The sequence below is a fragment of the Macaca fascicularis genome, chromosome X, assembly GCF_037993035.2.
Source record: "Macaca fascicularis isolate 582-1 chromosome X, T2T-MFA8v1.1".
NCBI classification, from domain to species: Eukaryota; Metazoa; Chordata; class Mammalia; order Primates; family Cercopithecidae; genus Macaca; species Macaca fascicularis.
The window spans coordinates 91,822,403-91,840,591 of NC_088395.1; the positions used below are offsets into that span (position 1 = coordinate 91,822,403).

General features: G+C 37.8%; 1 long non-coding RNA gene across 2 annotated transcripts in view; it reads right to left on the bottom strand.

Annotated features, from left to right (window-relative positions):
- Positions 1 to 18,189, bottom strand: part of LOC107128528 (uncharacterized) — a 103,854-nt gene that overhangs the window by 38,566 nt on the left and 47,099 nt on the right. The window contains exon 4 of one of the 2 annotated variants that reach the window (XR_006695238.2): positions 3,574 to 4,207. The exons of the other annotated variant lie outside the window; for it this stretch is intronic. This is a non-coding gene — a long non-coding RNA (uncharacterized lncRNA). Of the gene's footprint in view, positions 1 to 3,573; positions 4,208 to 18,189 lie in introns of those variants that run through there. 2 annotated transcript variants of the gene reach the window in all.

An 18,189-nucleotide genomic window follows, 5' to 3' on the forward strand; every position in this document is an offset into this window, starting at 1 on the left:
CTCCTTTTTAGAAATATAAATCTCAATAGATGCAGAAAAGGCTTTTGACAAAATTCAACAGCCCTTCATGCTAAAAACGCTCAATAAATTCGGTATTGATGGAACGTACCTCAAAATAATAAGAGCTATTTATGACAAACCCACAGCCAATATCATACTGAATGGGCAAAAACTGGAAAAATTCCCTTTGAAAACTGGCACAAGACAGGGATGCCCTCTCTCACCACTCCTATTCAACATAGTGTTGGAAGTTCTGGCTAGGGCAATCAGGCAAGAGAAAGAAATCAAGGGTATTCAGTTAGGAAAAGAAGAAGTCAAATTGTCCCACTTTGCAGATGACATGATTGTATATTTAGAAAACCCCAGTCTCAGCCCAAAATCTCCTTAAGCTGATAAGCAACTTCAGCAAAGTCTCAGGATACAAAATTAATGTGCAAAAATCACAAGCATTCTTATACACCAGTAACAGACAAACAGAGAGCCAAATCAGGAATGAACTTCCATTCACAATTGCTTCAAAGAGAATCAAATACCTAGGAATCCAACTGACAAGGGATGTAAAGGACCTCTTCAAGGAGAACTACAAACCACTGCTCAGTGAAATCAAAGAGGACACAAACAAATGGAAGAACATACCATGCTCATGGATAGGAAGAATCAATATCGTGAAAATGGCCATACTGCCCAAGGTAATTTATAGATTCAATGCCATCCCCATCAAGCTACCAATGAGTTTCTTCACAGAATTGGAAAAAACTGCTTTAAAGTTCATATGGAACCAAAAAAGAGCCCGCATCTCCAAGACAATCCTAAGTCAAAAGAACAAAGCTGGAGGCATCACGCTACCTGACTTCAAACTATACAACAAGGCTACAGTAACCAAAACAGCATGGTACTGGTACCAAAACAGAGATATAGACCAATGGAACAGAACAGAGTCCTCAGAAATAATACCACACATCTACAGCCATCTGATCTTTGACAAACCTGAGAGAAACAAGAAATGGGGAAAGGATTCCCTATTTAATAAATGGTGCTGGGAAAATTGGCTAGCCATAAGTAGAAAGCTGAAACTGGATCCTTTCCTTACTCCTTATACGAAAATTAATTCAAGATGGATTAGAGACTTAAATGTTAGACCTAATACCATAAAAATCCTAGAGGAAAACCTAGGTAGTACCATTCAGGACATAGGCAGGGGAAAAGACTTCATGTCTAAAACACCAAAAGCAATGGCAGCAAAAGCCAAAATTGACAAATGGGATCTCATTAAACTAAAGAGCTTCTGCACAGCAAAAGAAACTACCATCAGAGTGAACAGGCAACCTACAGAATGGGAGAAAATTTTTGCAATCTACTCATCTGACAAAGGGCTAATATCCAGAACCTACAAAGAACTCAAACAAATTTACAAGAAAAAAAACAAACAACCCCATCAAAAAGTGGGCAAAGGATATGAACAGACATTTCTCAAAAGAAGACATTCATACAGCCAACAGACACATGAAAAAATGCTCATCATCACTGGCCATCAGAGAAATGCAAATCAAAACCACAATGAGATACCATCTCACACCAGTTAGAATGGCGATCATTAAAAAGTCAGGAAACAACAGGTGCTGGAGAGGATGTGGAGAAATAGGAACACTTTTACACTGTTGGTGGGATTGTAAACTAGTTCAACCATTATGGAAAACAGTATGGCGATTCCTCAAGGATCTAGAACTAGATGTACCATATGACCCAGCCATCCCATTACTGGGTATATACCCAAAGGATTATAAATTATGCTGTTATAAAGACACATGCACACGTATGTTTATTGCGGCACTATTCACAATAGCAAAGACTTGGAATCAACCCAAATGTCCATCAGTGACAGATTGGATTAAGAAAATGTGGCACATATACACCATGGAATACTATGCAGCCATAAAAAAGGATGAGTTTGTGTCCTTTGTAGGGACATGGATGCAGCTGGAAACCATCATTCTTAGCAAACTATCACAAGAACAGAAAACCAAACACCGCATGTTCTCACTCATAGGTGGGAACTGAACAATGAGATCACTTGGACTCGGGAAGGGGAACATCACACACTGGGGCCTATCATGGGGAGGGGGGAGGGGGGAGGGATTGCATTGGGAGTTATACCTGATGTAAATGACGAGTTGATAGGTGCTGACGAGTTGATGGGTGCAGCACACCAACATGGCACAAGTATACATATGTAACAAACCTGCACGTTATGCACATGTACCCTAGAACTTAAAGTATAATAATAATAAATAAATTTAAAAAAAAAAGAAATATAAAAGCTTAAAAATTTGAGCATTAATTCATGCTTAAACATATTCTTTTATAATATACTTTCTCAGTCTGTATAGTTATTGCAGTTTGAAATTTAAGAAAATTATTTCAAAATGTATTTATTTGAATTTATGGTTATAACACAGCTACATTTGACCCATACTGCCTACATTTGTTATAATAAGCTAAGGACAAAATAATGTAGGCTATAGGATACACAAAATTTGAAAAACTAGAAATAAACATCAGTATATCAAAAATGTTTTTTCTCTAAAAAAATTTATTAGGAAGTTTTATTCTAATAAATAATGCCCTTATCCAATAGGATCTATCCTGTTTGAATAAGATAAAGTCATAGTCATCTGACATAAAAATAAAATAGCAATAGTAATAATGCTAGAATCTCATGATTATCTACAGATGGTTAATCCACACACTTTGGCGTCTAACTCAGCTAGATAAAGGCTATGGTCGTATTTTTCAAGGAACTCAATATCGCTTTTTTTTCCCCACCAAATGGCAAAATAACTGTGTTAAGATTAATCACTGGCAAATGTATTATCAAAAAACTATCAACATCGAAGGCAGAATATCTTAGATAATACCCACTCAAAGATATACTAGATGTTAAAACAGCTATTCTTCTACTAAATAAGATAGGACTTATTCAGCTAGCAGTTCTACTTGTGTTGTCACCAGACCTGTCAATCATTCAAAAGATAAGGAAATTCACAGTTCTATAAAATAACGAGGCCAATTCTTATAGGGTAAACAAAAAAAATTAGCTTCATTATGTTATTATCACAGTCCTATTGTGACTGTAGTAAAGAGTTGATGTAAACAGTGTTATAAAGGATGAGTTCATGTCCTTTGCAGGGACATGGATGAAGCTGGAAACCATCATTCTGAGCAAACTATTGCAAGGAGAGAAAACCAAACACCGCATGTTCTCACTCATAGGTGGGAATTAAACAATGAGAACACTTGGACACAGGATGGGGAACATCACACACCGGGGCCTGTGGTGGGGTTGAGGGAGGCGGGAGGGATAGCATTAGGAGATATACCTAATGTAAATGACAAGTTAATGGGTGCAGCACACCAACATGGCACATGTATACATATGTAACAAACCTGCATGTTGTGCACATGTATCCTAGAACTTAAAGTATAATTTAAAAAAAAAAATTTTAAAAAGTCCATTACTTATGCAATTGTGTAATATCATGTATTCTAGAAGACAATACTTCTATACACATAATATTTAAATCAATCTGACATTTATTTTCTCAAAGTTTTATTTCATTTTAAATTGACACATAATAATTGTGCATATTTAATGGGTACATTTTGATATTGTGATACATGTATACACTGTATATGATCAAATCAGGGTACTTAGCTTATCCATCACCTCAAACAATTATCATTTCTTTTTTTTCCTTGTTCCCACACTACACAGATGTAACAATGATCATTTCTTTGTGATGAGAACATTCAGAATCCTCTTTTGTAGTTACAGTTGACCCTTTAACAATGTGGGGTTATGAGCACTGACACCATGTGCAATAGAAAATCTGTGTATAACTTTTGATTTCTCAAAAACTTAACTACTAATAGCCTACTGTTGACTAGAAGCCTTGCTGATAACATAAACAGTTGATTAACACATATTCCATGTTATATGTGTTATATACTGTATTCTTACAGTAAAGTAAGCTAGAGAAAAAAAGTTATCAAGAAAATCATAAGGAAGATAAAATGTATTTACTACTCATTAAGTGGAAATGGATCATCATAAAGATCTTCATCCTTGTCTTCATGTTGAGTAGGCTGAGGAGGAGGAAGAGAAGGGGTTGGTCTTGCTGTCTCAGAGATGGCAGAGGTGGAAGAAAATCTGTGTAAAAGTGGACAGGCACAGTTCAAACCAGAATTGTTCAAGGTTCAACTGTATATTTACTATAAATACTTAACAGTTTAATCCACTGAAAACCTAATCTGTCTCAGTAAAAGAGACGATTACCCACCCAAGTTATACAATACAGAAACATGGACTTGATCCTTGAGTATTCTCTCTTCCTCACTTGGTGTATCAATTATCACATCCCATCTGTTAGCTCTTCATATTTCTTTTTTTTTTTTTTTTTTTTTTAAATTTATTTATTATTATTATACTTTAAGTTCTAGGGTACATGTGCATAACGTGCAGGTTTGTTACATATGTATACTTGTGCCATGTTGCTGTGCTGCACCCATCAACTCGTCATTTACATCAGGTATAACTCCCAATGCAATCCCTCCCCCCTCCCCCCTCCCCATGATAGGCCCCGGTGTGTGATGTTCCCCTTCCTGAGTCCGAATGATCTCATTGTTCAGTTCCCACCTATGAGTGAGAACATGCGGTGTTTGGTTTTCTGTTCTTGTGATAGTTTGCTAAGAATGATGGATTCCAGCCATCCCATTACTGGGTATATACCCAAAGGATTATAAATTATGCTGCTATAAAGACACATGCACACGTATGTTTATTGCAGCACTATTCACAATAGCAAAGACTTGGAATCAACCCAAATGTCCATCAGTGACAGATTGGATTAAGAAAATGTGGCACATATACACCATGGAATACTATGCAGCCATAAAAAAGGATGAGTTTGAGTCCTTTGTAGCTCTTCATATTTCTTAAATCCATCAATTGTCTCCATCTCTACTGCTACTGTCTTAGCTCAATCACCCTTCATCTTTTACCTTGTCTATTACCACAGCCTTTTAGGTGGACTATAAATTTCTAGTTTTGTCCTGTCTCAAGTTTCACCATTCATTCTCCATGGTGGATCCAGCATGACCTTTCCAAAACATAAATAGAATCTTGTTACTTCCGTGAGTAAAAACTTTTTAATTGTGCTCAGTAACCTATAGGATGAAAATTGTATTTTTTGGCATGTCTCATAAAGCCTTTCCTGCTTGCCCCCTGCCTTCTTTGCCAACCTCATTTTCCATGCCTTCTCTTCGCCCCCCAACATCCTGTATTCTAATCATTTCAAGGTACTTGGAGTTCCACAAACACTCCCTACATTTTCACACTTTCCACATTTTACACATGTTCTTTTTTCTGCCTTTATGCCCTCACTTTTCTTTGGTCCCTACTCCCACATACCTGAAAAACTCATACTTGTTCTTCCAAGCTTAGATAAAAAAACACATTCTTTGTAGAATATTTCACTGATGAAGTCAAGCAGTCATTTGCTTTGTCCACTTGCTTCCACAGCACCTCGTATACACTCACTCCCCCCAATACTGCATAGTACATTGAATTATAAAAATATGTAAATCCATATTCCCCATTAGTTTTTGAGCTATTTAAGGGCAGAAACTGTGTTATATTCTTTTCTTTATCCCTAGTATTTAGCAGACTGCCTAATATCTAATAAGGTCTCAAAAATCATACATATTTGACTACTTATAGATGACATTTGGTAAATGAATTACAGATAATATACTAGAAATAAAACATTTATGTGTATTTTAAAAATCACATACAGAAGTTTTAATCTTAAGTGTTTAACCTCACTCTACTCTTGATTATTGCTCTCTAAAAGTGGAAAAATCAAAGCTAGAAATACTACAACAGTTTTAGTTAAATGAAAGTTGTGGTTGTGTCTATAATGGGAGTTAAGTCCTTTTTTTTAAATTATACTTTAAGTTCTAGGGTACATGTGCATAACGTGCAGGTTAAGATATGCAAATATCAGGGAATAATGGTACTATATATTCCATATCATTCATTCAACAGATATTGATTACCTAATTGATTCCTGTTACTGTACAAATTGCTAGAGATAAAAAATATATGATTATATCATAGTACTCAAACTCATAGTCTAATGGAAAGAAAAAATGATGACAGTACAATGTGTTCAACACTGTAAGAGGGTAAGTCACAGGATGCTATGTGAATTCATATGTGCCTAACCCAGGAAATGTTAAGGAAGGCATTTCAAATATAAGTAGCAGTTACCCAGGCGAAGAAGAAGGATAGATAATCCAGGCAATGGCAAGAGTCTGTGAAAACCCATTAAAGTGAGTGCAAGTGTGTCTTATTTGAAGACTGCCCACTATATATATTCATGTTTCAACACATCTAGAACATAGAGGGCATGGTCCAGTCAAACACATTTTTTTTTAGCTTATATTTTAGGTTCAGAGGTACCTGTGAAGGTTTGTTACATAGGTGAACTTGTGTCATGATGGTTTGTTGTATAGATTATTTAATCACCCAGGTACTAAGTCCAGCATTCAATCGTTATCTTTTCTGCTCCTCTCTGTCCTCCCAGCCTCCACCCTTAACTAGAATTCAGTATCTGTTGTTCCCTTCTTTGTGTTCATAGGTTATCATCATTTAGCTCCCACTTATAAGTGAGAATATGTGGTCTTTGGCTTTCTGTTCTTGCATTAGTTTGCTAAGAATAATGGCCTTCAGCTCCATCCATGTTCCCACAAAAGACAAATCTCAATCTTTTTATTACTGCATAGTATTCCATGGTGTATATATGCAACATTTTCTTTATACAATCTGTCATTGGTGGGCATTTAAGTTGATTCTATGTCTTTGCTATTGTGAACAATGCTGCAATAAATGTTTGTGTGCATGGGTCTTTATGGTAGGATGATTTATATTCTTCTGGGTATATAGCCAGAAATGGGACTGGTAGGTCAAATGGTAGTTCTGCTTTTAGCTCTTTGAGGAATAACCATACTTCTTTCCACAATGGTTGAACTAATTTACACTTCCACCAACAGTATATAAGTGTTCCCTTTTCTCTACAACCTTGCCAGCATCTGTTATTTCAAAGACTTTTCTAAGTCATACTAAGACATTTTATTCTGAAGACAGTGGCAGGTGGTAGGCAGTTGGAGAGGAGAATTGAAGGATTTTGAAAGGAAGAGTGCTGTGATCAGATCTGCATTTTAGAAATATCACTGGTTAACTTGTACAAAATATATGGAAGTGGAGGAAACAGTTGACAAGCTTGGAGACACTGACACCAGTTACAGTCAAGGCAAGATGTGATCACAGCCCAGTAGTAATAACTCAGTAGTAACAGAGGTGAAAAAATGTATTTAAAATATAGAATTGACAGGTATGAGAGACTGTGTAGAGGGGTGTCCAGAATACAGTCTTAGTTCTCTGATTTGGATTACTGGGTAGTTTGGTAATACCACTCACTATGTCTGGGCATAAGAAGAGGACAATATTCACAATAACAAAGACTTGGAACCAACCCAAATGTCCATCAATTATAGACTGGATAAAGAAGATGTGGCACATATACACCATGGAATACAATGCAGCCATAAAAAAGGATGAGTTCATGTCCTTTGCAGGGACATGGATGAAACTGGAAACCATCATTCTCAGCAAACTATCACAAGAACAGAAAACCAAACACTGCATGTTCTCACTCGTAAGTGGGAGTTGAACAATGAGAACACATGGACACAGGGAGTGGAACATCACATACTGGGGCCTATCAGGGGGTGGGGGGGGAGGGTAGGAGAGGGATAGCATTAGGAGAAATACCTAATGTAGTTGATGAGTTGATGGGTGCAGCAAACCCCCATGGCACGTGTATACCTATGTAACAAAACTGCACGTTCTGCACATGTACTCCAGATCTTAAAGCGTGTGTATATATATATATACACACACACACACACATATATATACACACACACACATATACACACACACACACACACAACAGTTTTGACCCTGTTTGGAGGACTTGTGTGTCATAAGGATGGAGACATACAGTAGGTAGGTGGAGACATACAGTAGGTCTGCAGCTTAGGAAAAAGGCCTTAGCTATAAATACTCACTTAGAAGATATCATCATAGAAATGGTAGTTAAAACCATGGGAGTAAATAACTCTCAAATCTCTGCTTTTGGTCAAGACTTTTTTTCTGGGCTCTAGACTAAGACTGAGCACATATTTTCAGTGGAGTGGTGGAGGACAGAAAGCAGACAGTGGTAGACTGGGAAGAGAGTGGGTGGTAAAAAAGTGGAAGTAGTGTAGTTCACATTTTTAGAAGATGTGTGAAGAGTGTGAAGAGTGTGAAGAGTCCCCAAAAGAGAGTTATTGATGGAGAAAATTTATAATCAAAGAGTTGTTGAGGGGAGGTGGGACTCAAAAAGAAGGACATATTTTGGATTAGAACTGGAAACAAACAATGAAGAATTAATCTGGATAAAAATAGGCTGGGCGCAGTGGCTCACGCCTGTAATCCCAGCACTTTGGGAGGCTGAGGTGGGTGGATCACCTGAGGTCAGGGGTTCAAGACCAGTCTGGCCAGCATGGTGAAACCTCGTCTCTACTGAAAATACAAAAATTAGCTGGGTGTGGTGGCGGGCGCCTGTAATCCTAGCTATTCAGGAGGCTGAGGCAGGAGAATTGCTTGAACCCAGGAGGTGGAGGGTGCAGTGAGCCAAAATTGCCTGGGCGACAAGAGCAAGACTCCGTCTTTAATAATAATAATAATAATAATTTTGTCTATGAGGGTTCAAAACATTTAGAGCACGTTCAGAACTGCATTTGACAAAAGATCACTATGACAACATGTGACAATTGAATTGGAGGTTGAATTAATTCATAAGTGTGTGCATTCCTCAAGGCTGGGGGGAAATCCCAAGGTTTCAGCTCTTAAAGGAAGAAACAGAGCACACCAAAACACATTCCTACAAATCCACACCAGCCATGGAGTTGAATGTAACCTCAGGTTATACTGAGCCTGTGGTTGAAATTGAGCAGGATATAAGATCAAGATAAAAAAAAAATTAGTTCTATACACTAACAATGAAGAATCCTAAAATGAAATTTAAAAATAGATTCATTTACAATGGTATCAATATGAATTAACTACTTAGAAATAAATTTAACAAAAAAGCACAAGCTACAAACTACAAAACATTGAAATAAATTAAGGAAGAAATAAAGTCAAATAAAATTGTCGAAATAAAGTAAAGAAGACCGTAATAAATGAAAAGACATCCTGTGTTTATGGATTAAAACACTTAATATTGTTAAGATGACAATACTACCCAAATTGACATACAGATACAATATGCAAGCCCTATGAAAATCCCAACTGCATTTTTTTGCAGTACACTGTGACTCTAAAATTCATATGAAAATACCAGAGTGCCAGAACAGCCAAAACAATTTTGAAAAAGAGGAACAAAAATGGAGGATCACTACAAAGGATGTAATCAAGACAGTGAAGCACTTCAAAGCATGAGGTAGGCTGATTTCAAAAAAAGACAGTGAGGTGCTGATATAAGAATAGACATGTTGATCAATGGAGTAGAACTGAGAGTTCAAAAATAAACCCTCACATTTATTGTCAAGTGATTTTTTTACAAGGGTGCCAATAAAATCCAATGGGAGCAAGATTTGTCTTCTCAAGAAAATCATCCTGGGACAACTGGATATCCATATACAAAATAATGAAACTGGACATCTACTTCACACGATATATAAAATTAACTAAAAACAGATCAAAAACCTAAATGTAAGGAGCTAAAACTATACAACTCTTAGAAGAAAGCAAGTGCAAATCTTTGTGACCTTGGGATAAGCAATGGTTTCTTAGATAAGACACCAAAGGCATAACTGATAAAAGAAAAAAATAAGTAGACTGGAAATGATCAAACTTTAAAATTTTGTGTTCAAAGGACATCACCAAGCAAGTAAAAAGAGAGTAAGAGAGTGAGAGAAAATGTTAGTAAGTCATATGTCTGCTAAAGGACTTGCATCGAGAATATATTGAAGAGCTCCTACAACTCAAAAGTAAAAGGACAAATAACCCAATTAAATATTTGTCAAAGTATACGAATAGACATTTCTCTCATTTTAATTTTTTTATCTTAATTTTTAATTTTTCTGGGTACATAGTAGGTGTATATATGTATGGAGTATATGAGTTATTTTAATACAGGCATGCAATGCATAATAATCACATCAATGTAAGTGGGGTATACATCACTTCAATAATTTATCTTTTCTTTGTGTTACAAAACATCCTTTTAGTTATTAACACCCTTTTAGTTATTTTTAAAAGCACAATAAATGATTGTTGGCTGTAGTCACTCTGTTATGCTACCAAATACTAGATCTTATTCGTTCTATCTAATTATATTTTTGAACCCATTAAAAATCCCCACCCCTTGCCCTGCCACTATTCTTCTCAGCCTCTGGCAGCCATCACTCTACTTTATATTACCATGAGTTCAAGTGTTTTAATTTTTAGCTCCCACAAATAAGTGAAAACATGTAAAATCTGGCTTTTTGTGCCTGGCTTATTTTACTTAACATAATGTCCTCCGGTTCCATCTGTGTTGTTGTGCATGACTGAATGTCATTCTTTTTAATCGCTAAATAGTATTCCATTGTGCATATGTACTACATTTTCTTTCTCTATTCTGTTGATGGACATTTAGGCTGCTTCCAAATCTTGGCTATTGTGAATATTGCTGCAATAGACTTGAGAATGCAGACAACTCTTGGATATCTTGATTTCCTTACTTTTGGGTATATAGCTAGCAGGATGGCTGGATCCTATAGTACTTCTATTTTTAGTTTTTTGAGGAACTTCCAAACTGTTCTCCATAGTGGTTGTACTAATTTACATTCCTACTAACAGCATAGAGGGTTCCCTTTTCTCCATGTCTTCGCCAGCATTTGCCTGTCTTTTGAATAAAAGTCATTTTAACTCAGGTGAGATGCTGTAACATTGTAGTTATGATATGCATTTCTCTGATGGTCAATGATTCTGAGAACCTTTAAAAATTTTTTTAATTTTAATTTTTGTGGGTACATAATAGGTATATATATATATATATTTATGGGGCATCAAATGTTTTGATACAGGCATGGAATATGTAATAATCACATCATGTAAAAATGGGGTATCCACCCCCTCAAGCATGTATCCTTTGTGTTACAAACAATTCAATAATATTCTTTTAGTTATTTTAAAATGTACAATTAAATTATTACTGACTATAATCACCCTGTTGTCCTATCAAATACTAGATCTTATGATTTTTTTTTTTTTTTTTTTGAGATGGAGTCTTGCTCTGTCACCAGGCTGGAGCGTAGTGACACGATCTCGGTTCACTGCAACCTCCACCTCCCTGTTTCGAGCGATTCTCCTGCCTCAGCCTCTGAGTAGCTAGGACTACAGGCACGCACCACCATGCCCAGATAATTTTTTTGTAATTTTTAGTAGAGATGGGGTTTCACCATGTTGGCCAGGATGGTCTCGATCTTCTGACCTCGTGATCAGCCCGCCTCAGCCTCCCAAAGTGCTGGGATTATAGGCTTATTCATTCTTTCCATATTTTTGTACCCATTAACCATCCCCACCTCCCCACCTTCCCCCCACTATCCTTAGCAGTGTCTGGTAACCATTTCTCTGCTCTCTGCCTCCATGAGTTCAATTCTTTTGATTTTCAGGTCCCTCAAATTAGTAAGAACATATTAAATTTGCTAGCAAGGATGTGGAGAAAAGGGAACCCTCATACACTGTTGGTGGGTATGTAAATTAGTGTATCACTACGGAGAACGGTTTGGAGGCTCCTCAAAAAACTAAAAGTAGAGCTACCATATGATCCAATCCCACTGCTGGGTATATACCCCAAAGAAAGAAAAGCAGTATATGGAAGGGATATCTGCATTCCCATGTTTATTGTAACAGTGTTTACAATAGCCAAGATTTGGAAGTAACATAAGTATCCGTCAACAGACGAATGGAGAAAGCAAGTGTGGTACCTATACACAGTGAAGTACGACTCAGCCATAAAAAGAATGAGATCCTGTCATTTGCAACAACATGGGTGGAACTCGATATCATTATGTTAAGTGAAATAAACCAGGCACAGAAAGACAAACTTCACATGTTCTCATTCATTCGTGAGAGCTAAAAATCAAAACGCTTGAACTCATAGAGATAGGGTGTAGAATAAGGTTGTCAGAGGCTGTAAAAGGTAGTGGTTGGGGGATTGGACATGATTAATGGGTGTACAATTTAGTTAGACATAATGAATAAGATCGAATATTTGATAGCACAACCGGGTGACTACAGTCAACAATAATTTATTGTAGATTTTAAAATAATTAAAAGATTATAACTTGAATGTTCCTTACACAAAGAAAGGATAAATGCTTGAGGTGATGGATACCCTATTTACCCTGATGTGATTATTACACGTTGTATGCCTATATCAAAATATATCACTTACTCCATAAATATATACACCTACTCTGTACCTACAGAAATTAAAAATTAAAAATGAATAAGTATAAATGAGCAGAAATCCCTCACTTTTAAAACTCATTTTAAAAGTAATTTACATGTGTTCTCTCACTTGTTCCTCTCATCATTCTTTAGAGACAAAGACTATTGACTTGTCTGTCTTCCCTTCCCCCCGAACTATAACATCTATGTCTTGTGTATCTCTGTGTCCAGATTCTTAACACATAGAAAGTGCTCAATAAAAATGACATGAATAATTGAAGAAGTTACATCCTTTATTGAAGATTTTCTTTAAGACAAACAATGAGTAGATATACCTTGCCAATCACTGGACTGAGCACTGCATACATATTATCTCATTTAGCATTTGTAACAGAAAACTATGAGGCAGACATTGTTATTATTAGTTCCATTTAAAAACTAAGGAACCTAAGGCTCCAATAGGTTAAAAAATGTAGAGCTGGTACTGAAACCCTGTCAGTATATGTGATCACCCAAGGAGAGCACACAGATTTAAAATAAAGGGACAGATACTAGAAACTTGACCATAATCCTCAGTCTTATTCCACTAAATTTTGTGTTCACTTACTCATCACTAATTCACAAAGGAATTTCTTTAAAATGAGAGGTGATACATGTATAGTAATTATATTTTCTGATCTAAAAATGAGGACGTGTGGTATAAAAAGTTTTTTTTAAATCCATTGATTTACATTAAAAGTTTTACACAGGCATAACATATTTAGGTAATACCGTTAGCAATTTATTATATATAATATTATATAATTAACATTTATTGAAAAAATGTTACATAAAATCAGTGCTGTCCCTATAAAAACTTAAAACATATGGTCTCTATTAGGTGTAGTGCCAATGAAGAAATCTGTGAGGAACATGAGTCAGATTCTCTCAGGATTTAAATTACTCTGTAGTTGTAAAACGTGTACCTTTAGCAGATGCATTCACTCTTTCTTGTCTACAGTACCTCAGGGTACTATTTAATGGTGTTAAATAGAGCTCAAGGAAGGTGACTGAATTTTAATGCAGCTTCCAGTACGTTCACATAAATGTATATTCGTGTGTGCCTTTGTGCATGTGTGTGTGCACTCATGCATGTGTGTGGGGGTGACTTAGATCAGAAGTAGGGAAATGTTTTACTTAGAAATTTAAAATACTTAATTTCATTACATTTCTGTGCTTCTGGCAATAGAGAATTTAAACATAGTATAGGGGACTGTTAATCAACAATAATTTTAATTAACAGAGATTCTGGCTCATTTTGCTGGCTTTTAAGGCCTATTTTTAAGATTGTATCGTGTGCCATTGTATACCCTGATCTATTGTAAGTTATGCTTTCAATGAGTTTTTTTTTTAACTCCATTTATATATACTTTCTTTTTTGAATTTTAATTTTAGGTTTAGGGGTACACGTGAAGGTTTCTTACATAGATAAACGTGTCACGGGACTTAGTTGTACATATTATTACATCACCCAGGTATTAAACTCTGTACCCAATAGTTATCTTTTCTGCTCCTCTCCCTCCTTCCACCCTTCCTTCCAAGTAGATTCCAGTGTCTACTGCTTCCTTCTTTGTGTTCATAAATTTTTATCATTGAACTCCCACTTATAAGAGAGAACATGCAGCATTTGGTTTTCTGTTCTTGTATTAAGTTTGCTAAGGATGATAGCCTCCAGCTCCATCCATGTTCCACAAAAGAAATGACCTCATTCTTTTATGGCTGTATAATATTTCATGGTGTATATGTACCACATTTTCTTTATCTAGTCTGTCATTGATGGGCATTTAGGTTGATTTCATGTCTTTGCTATTGTGAACAGTGCTGTAATGAACATTTGTGTATGTATGTCTTTATGGTAGAATGCTTTACATTCCTCTGGCTATACACCTGGTAATCGCATTGATGGGTTGAATGGTACTTCTGTTTTTAGCTCTTTGGGGAATCGCCACACTACTTTCCACAATGGTTGAACTAATTTACACTCCTACCACAGTGTATAAGGGTTCCCTTTTCTCCACAACCTCACCAGCGTCTGTTATTTTTTGACTTTTAAATAATAGCTATTCTGACTGGTGTGAGATGGTATCTCTTTTAATTTAAGTTTCCTATAGATGCTGGACATTAGATCTTTGTCAGATAGATAGTTTGCAAATATTTTCTCCCATTCTGTAGGCTGTTTACTCTGTTGATAGTTTATTTCACTGTGCAGAAGCTTCAAAGTTTAATTATATCCCATTTGCCAATTTTTGCTTTTGTTGCAATTGGCCTTTGTGTCTTTGAATGGTATTTCTGTCTTTATGTCTTTGGTAGGCTTTTGCTTGGTTATGTGGCTCCCCTATGTTTCCTCAGAGTTGAAGCTCTGTTCCCTCTCAGTGCTCTGAAAGTGTGGGTTCTTCTCCCTAAGCCCTCTTGAGAGCTGGCTGTAGTTTGTGACTTGGCACTCCAATGCTGGGCACTGCAGCTCTGGGGCAGTCTCAGTGTTTATGTTCTTTTCCCAGCTTAGAGGCAGCAGAGAAAGAAATTCTAGTAGGGGTTGTGGCCAAGGGTCCTTCGCTTGATTCCTAGAGGCTTCAATCCATAGCGATGCAGGTCAGCAATCACTCAGTGCAGTCAGCCCAAGATGGAGGGTTTGTGCTATGGGCCAAAGTCAGGCATTCTCTTTCCGGTGACGAGCCATGGAGGGTGTGTGGGGCCTATGGGAGATGGACTGGCCTCCTCTCCTTGGGTCAACTTCAGCTTGTTGGAGGGGTGGATAAGGCACTTAGGGTCTTTGCTCCTTCATTAGTCCAAGGGTGACAAGGGCAGTTCCACTGTAGAGGCAGTGGCCAAGCGGCTGTCAGTTGCCCCTGGGGCCTCTGTCCAGAGAGTTACTGATTTGGTACTGGCTCAGTAGCTTTGGCGGGCGGTGGCTGGAGGCCCAGGCCTGGAGGACCTGCCCAGTGAGGAGATATGGGAATGGGCACCCACGTAACAGTCTGGCCACTTTTCCATAGTGCTGCTGCGGTACGCTTGGGGCCTGTTCCAGTCCTTAGTCACCTTGGATTTTCCAGAACCTGGAGGTGGTCACCAGTGAAGCCTGCAAAGTAGCAAAGATGGCAGCCTGTCCTTCCCTGTGGGAGCTTTGTCCCAGGGAGACACGGATCTGTTGCTGGACCAAAAGCACCTGCAGGAAGTGGCTGGAGACCCCAGTTGAGAGGTCCCACCCAGTGAGGAGGAATGGGAAAGGGACCCACTTAAAAAAGCAGTCTGGCTACATTTTGGTACAGCAGCCTTGCTGTGCTAGGGGTCCACTTCAGCCCCCTGTCACCTCACACACTTTGAAGGCCAAAGTCTGGAATAGCTAAGTCACTCAAAGAGCAAAGAGCTGTGAAGGCCAAAGGCTGGAATGGCTAAGTCATCCAAACAGCAAAGATGGCATCCCATCCCTCTCTCTGGGAGTACCATCCCAGGGAGAATTCAGATCTCTGTCAGCTGGAGAGCTCTGCTGGGGAAGGCCGGAGACCACAGGTGGGAGATCCTGCACAGTGAGGTGGATCAGGACCAGGTACTTGCTTAAAGCAGCAGTCTGACCACATTTTGGTAGAGCAGCTGTGCTGTGCTGGAGGATTCCTTTTGTCCCGAGTCAGCTCAGACTCTCCAAAGCCTGAAGGCTGGAATGGCTAAGGTACCTGAACAGCAAAGATGGCGGCCCACCCTTTTACCCTGGAGCTCCTTCTTAGTGAGGTGCAATGCCGCCACTGGTAGCTGGCTGGAATTTCAAGCCAGTGGGTCTTGTGTAGTGCCGTGGAAGCGGGGCTTGTGGGCTGTTGCTGCTCAACCCCATGGATTCAGTCTTTTTCCTAGGAGTAAGTACAGGAGTGTAACTTTTCACTTTGCAAAGCTGCAGCTACTTTTGCTGGAAAGCCTGAGTATTTGTCTTCAAGGCCTCCAGGCATGCCTGAGCAGTTGCTCTGCCAGGACTCCATGTAGCTCTGTCTGTCAGACTAAAGACTGAAGGCTCTGGCTGAGTGGGTTCACAAGGAGATCTCCTGACTTAACAGTTGCAAAGATCTGTGGGAGAAGTGTAGTTTCCCAGGGTCATTCATTCACTTACCACTTCCCTCAGTTGGGGAGGATCCCCTGGCTCCCCGTTGCTCACAGGTGGGTTGTTGTCCTGTCTTGCTTTTCTTCATTCTCTGTGCGTCAAGTTGTTTCCTTGATTAATCCCAATGTGAGTACCTGGATGTTTCAGTTGAAGGTGTTATATTTATCACTGCTTCTGTTCCTCTCCAGGACAGCCACGCACACTAGCTGCTTCTAGTCAGCCATCTTGGCCACTCCTCCCATTTATATATACTTGCTATACATTTATGACTCTTTTGTTCAATCCTGGGTGTGAAACTTTTCTTTTCGTTTCACAAGCCTATCTGGCATGCATTAAAGAACATTGAGAAAGTTAAAATTCACTTCACAGCTGATCTACAAGAGCTCAAAGGGTTCTGTGAGTCACTATGTTTTTGGATAAGGCTATTATTTGGAGCAAAGACAGGAAAAGAAACAATTCCTTTCCAATTGTTGGAGTAATCCTAGAGTGGGGGTTGAAGGCTAATTACCTCTTTGACATTCTTTTATTTCCTCGACTCACTTATCCCCTGTGAATATTCATTCACCAGATCTTAAATACCCAATGCTTAATAATCTTTAGTTCTGATCAAGAAGTGAGACTAAAGGAAATATGTATGTATTAAATCTTCAAACAAAAAAAATTAATCCAATTTCCTTTTAGAACATTTTCTTCTACCAACTTTGGACTAAAGCTGATAATAGAAGCGAAATTGATTAGTTTGAGTAACAAATTGTATTTCTTGTTCTTATTTTTCTTATGAGGGCACAAAGATAACAAAAGGCAGTTAGCCAGAAGGATGGAAAATTAAAGGATCCTGGATAGTAAACTGGTTCTGATTGAGAGCTCACTTTGCCTTATTTATTGCTCAGATTACTCCTCATCTGTGCTTGGCATTATCTTGGATATTTCAGGAGACCATTATAGGGTCACAGCATTGAGATTACAGACTCGATAGGAGAAGGAAGCAATGTTATTCCTTTTGGTCTTTAGCATAAAAATGCACTCATCACTGTTCAGTAGATATCATTCATTGATTCATTCAACAAAATTTATTGAATGCCTACTATATGCCTAAAATTATTCTATACTTTGGTGAAACAGTGGTATCTCAATATTGAGTCTTGTCCTCATAGTATTCACATTGAAGAAGGGAAAGAAGGCAGACAATAAACAAATAAGCAAGTAAATAAAATAATTTCAGATTGTGATAAATTCTATAAATAAAAATAAAACAGGGTGATGTAACAGTGACTTGGGAGTGGGCAACATTAAATGGAAAAGCTAGGGAAGACTTTGAAGAGACCCGATATTTGAATTGAGACTAAAGGCTGAGAAAAACCCTACCATATAAAAAGGGAAATAACTTTGTAAGCAGAGAGAAGAACTAGTACAAAAATTCTTCCAAAAATAGACTTGATGTTATCAAAGAAAGAAATTC